This window comes from Henckelia pumila, unplaced genomic scaffold (assembly GCF_033568475.1).
Source record: "Henckelia pumila isolate YLH828 unplaced genomic scaffold, ASM3356847v2 CTG_206, whole genome shotgun sequence".
Taxonomy (NCBI): domain Eukaryota; kingdom Viridiplantae; phylum Streptophyta; class Magnoliopsida; order Lamiales; family Gesneriaceae; genus Henckelia; species Henckelia pumila.
The window spans coordinates 123168-128052 of NW_027331778.1; positions in this window are offsets into that span (position 1 = coordinate 123168).

The following is a 4885-nucleotide window of genomic DNA, read 5'->3' on the forward strand; positions in this document are numbered from 1 at the left end:
AGAGGAGACATCATTGTCGAACGAGTGGCCTCTGTAGACAATATCGCTGATCCGCTTACTAAGCCCTTGCCAGGACCATTGTTTGACAAACATCGCGAAGCAATGGGTCTACGTAATATGACTAGTTGGCTATAGGGCAAGTGGGAGATTGTAAGAGTGGGTGCCCAGTGAGCCAACTGTGTGGCTATGGGCTTTGATGACTCTTTGTATAAACAATCTTTTGTTTAATATTATTTACACTTTTATGGCAATGACTTTATATTACTTCATATTGTTATATTGTGATATACTATTGTTGTTTTGATAAAGACCTTGAATATACTATAGTGTATGTAAGATGTGGTAGAACATGGAGATGTCTATCATGAAATACATCTTATAGTCACTGTATATTCTAAACTGTTCCTAGTCGATTGAGCCGTCCGATAATAAGGATAAGGATCGCTCGAGTTTGAGACTAGCATTTGCGATGCGGAGTACCACGTTTCATTGGTAGGGAACATGGAGATGTTCGAAGCATGCAAATGGATATTCATAGGATGAATAATCGAACTACCCTATCCGGACTTTCCAAGTGGTTATCACTTATCGAGTGGATAAAGTCCGCGGTTTTGGTTGTACACCATTAGTCCTTACGACTTGAAACATCATGGAGACTCTATATGCTAGTGCTGTGCTTTGACTCGTTTACCGACTCTATGGGGGTCATCAGGTGTCGGGATTGGGTACAGTTACGACACATATAGGAGTCGATGCATTGTTGTCAAGGATTCACCACATACTTGCGAGTGTGGATATCCTATGCGATCTGAGGAGATATTAGTGTGACAAATCTCTGGCCAGAGTACTTGATGTGATTTAAGAAATGGTTTCTTAGTAGCACATGCGATGTCACTAATTTGATCTTCAAGATGTATTGCATAGTTATCGAATCTTGAGCGACTCTCGATATACCAATGGTTGTTGATTCGATCGGGATATTTGGATGAAGGGACCGTACTGTACGCTAACCAAAATCTACTGGTTCTTGTAGGCACTATCAGTGATACCTAGGGAATCATGGGGCGATGTTGCTAGGCGCTTTACCATGATTCGTTGGGCAAGTCGGAAATCGTTGTTCCGAGTCACAAGGAGTTGTGAGCCCACGGCTAGCTGTATCCCTGAACCATTGAGGGTCACACAGTGTAATGGAGTTTTGATCCCCGTTGAGATAGTTAAATTTAAAGAGTTAAATTTAATGAACTAAGGAGTTGGACTTCTTAAATAAGAGTAAGGGAGTAGGATTTCCTAAAATGACATAGGGATGGACATTTTTGGAAACCACTGAATTCGGATTCAGGAAAATTTATTTTGACTTTAAAATGTGCAGAAATGGTTTCTGTGCACATTGGTGAAATCGGTTTATCAATTGGAGTCACGATGAATTTTATATTAATTTCTAAACGAGCGGGCTTTGCTTGTCGGGCCTCAACTTATGACTAATGGGCCCTAAGGTGTTAGTGGCCTGCATTATAAATAAGTTATTGCAGTACAGAAATTAGACACAACTGCTCATAATTTTTGAGACAGAAAATCGAAACCCTCCTCTCTCTCAAAAGTTTTCGGCCATCCCCTCCCTGTTCTCTGCCCGAGAAATTCCGGTCTGTGATTTTGAATTGCAGTCAGGAATAACGAATCAGATTCGTTTAATCTCTTCGCAGAAAAACTTCTGATAGATTTTCTAGTGCAATCTATCAGAGGGATTTAAACCCCATTCGTGGACCTGATTGAAGGAGTTCATCAGTTCCTGGGAGATACAAGAAGCGCAGAGAAATCTGTGTGGTGTCCATTAATCTCGCTTCGAGATTGAAGGTAAAATTTAATTAATTGTTATTTGAATTTTACACTCACAATAATTTAATCGTTGAATGGTTGATACCCACACTATGGAATTGTTCCATACTAAAATTTTAAACTTCCGCTGCACCGGGTATCAATCGTGATTGATCTGAACGCCAGTTTTCCAACAAGAACATGGAGTCCAATTGACAAACTTATGGTCCCGAATAATATCAGCCAACCATAATTCTCAAAAGGTAGAGCCCAATTGCTTCCAAAGCAACCCCCATGTATTTACCTCATGTCCAATAAGGGCCCAATAATATGACGCCGTTTATAGTGACATGTCAAGATGACCCATCAATATTAAGTTGTGATGGACGGTCGCCATGTGGATCCCCCAATAATATGAGCCGATCCCATGGGAGTTCCACCCAACTTACAACATGTGTCGATCCAATGTACAGCTTTCCGACGGACGGGCCCCCCCAATAATATGAGCCGGACCGTATCCGCGGGTAGCATCACATACATTGACCGTTGATGGAAGGTAGGAACATTTAAACAAATTCAAATTTCCTTTATTTATCTTGATATCAATTTTAAATCATATTTAAAATGAGGGATTTTTAATTATGAAAATTTGTCTCATCATTTTTCAATTTATTGTATGCTTGCCGGATTCATACAATTATGTCTAAAACATGCATACAATCATAATATCATATATTATATATAGGATGATCGATTCCATTTCTAATTGACTCGTGGTTGCCAATCACGAGTCTTAGTCCAATCCTAGGTAATATGCAGTATGCAATGCAATCCTATTACATTAGCTTCCAATTTACATTTCTTCGTCTTTATTGTCTGCTGGGCCCACCATCTTCAAATTTTGATCTCCCACTAAATCTAATGTATTTACAATAAATAGCAATGACAAGTAGAGGATACATTTTAGGGGTGGGAACGGGCCATAAACCAAGCCCACTTTTATTACATATGACATTCATATTGGGCCATAAACCAGGCCCATTAATAAAACCAACAACAATAAAACAAATGTAAATTCCTAACATACACCTACAAAATTGGTCATGGCAATCGATCATCCTTATCCAATAACATTTAATTCAAAATTAATTTATTGGATATCATGCATATGGCAATTTAAATTTAAACAGGATAAAATCATATTTTATATATAAAATCATATTTTACATATAAAATCATATTTTACCTTTTATTAAATAAAATCATATTTTATCTACAGAATCTAATTTTATAGATAAAATCATATTTTACTTAATATATAAATAAGATAAAATTTTATCATCAATTGTACCAAAAATAATTGATTTCAAAATTCAATTTAAGGATAAAATATTAAAATTTTCCAAAAATTCAAATTTATCCAAAAATCAATTTTAAAATTTTCGGACTCGAACAATTCGATCCGATGCCTCGTGAACCAATCAAAAACAATTTTTGACCGGACCAAAAATAAAATTTTAACACATTAAAATTAATTTAAATAAAAAAATAATTTTTCCCGCGGGCCGCCCGGGACACTCCCGGGCTGGCCCGCACCCGTGGGCGCGGGCCGGGGCAGCCCGGCTGCCCCTTTAGGGCAGCGACAATCGCTGCCCTGGCGGCGCCGTCAGATCAATCACGATTGATACCCGGTGCAGCGGAAGTTTAAAAATTTTATTATGGAACAATTCCATAGTGTGGGTATCAACCGTCTAACGATTAAATTATAAGTGTGTGTAAAATTAAATAACAATTATTAAATTTTACCTTCAATCTCGAAGCGAGATTATTGGACTCCAACAGATTTCTCTGCTCTTGTTGTCTCTCCCAGGAACTGATGAACTCCTTCAATCAGGTCCACGAATGGAGGTTTAATCCCTCTGATAGATTGCACTAGAAAATCTATCAGAAGTTTTCTACGAAGAGAATAAACGAATTTGATTCGCTATTCCAGACTGCAATTCAAAATCACAGACCGGAATTTCTCACGCAGAGAAGGGAGGGGGCGGCCGAACTGAGAGGGGAGGCTAGGGTTTTTCGAAAAATCCTGTCTCAATTATGACCAATTGTGTGTAATTTCTGTACTGCAATAACTTATTTATAATGCAGGCCACTAACACCTTAGGGCCCATTAGTCATAAGTTGAGGCCCGACAAGCAAAGCCCGCATGTTCAGAAATTAATATAAAATTCATCGTGACTCCGATTGATAAACCGATTTTACCAATGTGCACAGAAACCATTTCTGCACATTTTAAAGTCAAGATAAATTTTCCTGAATCCGAATTCAGTGGTTTCCAAAAATGTACATCCCTATGTCATTTTAGGAAATCCTACTCCCTTACTCTTATTTAAGAAGTCCAACTTCTTTATTCATTAAATTTAACTCTTTAAATTTAACTATCTCAACGGGGATTAAAACTCCATTACAGTGTGTGACCCTCAATGGTTCAGGGATACAGCTAGCCGTGGGCTCACAACTCCTTGTGACTCGAAACAACGATTTCCGACTTGCCCAACGAATCATGGTAAAGCGCCTAGCAACATCGCCCCATGATTCCCTAGGTATCACTGATAGTGCCTACAAGAACCAGTAGATTTTGGTTAGCGTACAGTACGGTCCCTTCATCCATATATCCCGATCGAATCAACAACCATTGGTATATCGAGAGTCGCTCAAGATTCGATAACTATGCAATACATCTTGAAGATCAAATTAGTGACATCGCATGTGCTACTAAGAAACCATTTCTTAAATCACATCAAGTACTCTGGCCAGAGATTCGTCACACTAATATCTCCTCAGATCGCATAGGATATCCACACTCGCAAGTATGTGGTGAATCCTTGACAACAATGCATCGACTCCTATATGTGTTGTAACTGTACCCAATCCCGACACCTGATGACCCCCATAGAGTCGGTAAACGAGTCAAAGCACAGTACTAGCATATAGAGTCTCCATGATGTTTCAAGTAGTAAGGACTAATGGTGTACAACCAAAACCGCGGACTTTATCCACTCGATAAGTGATA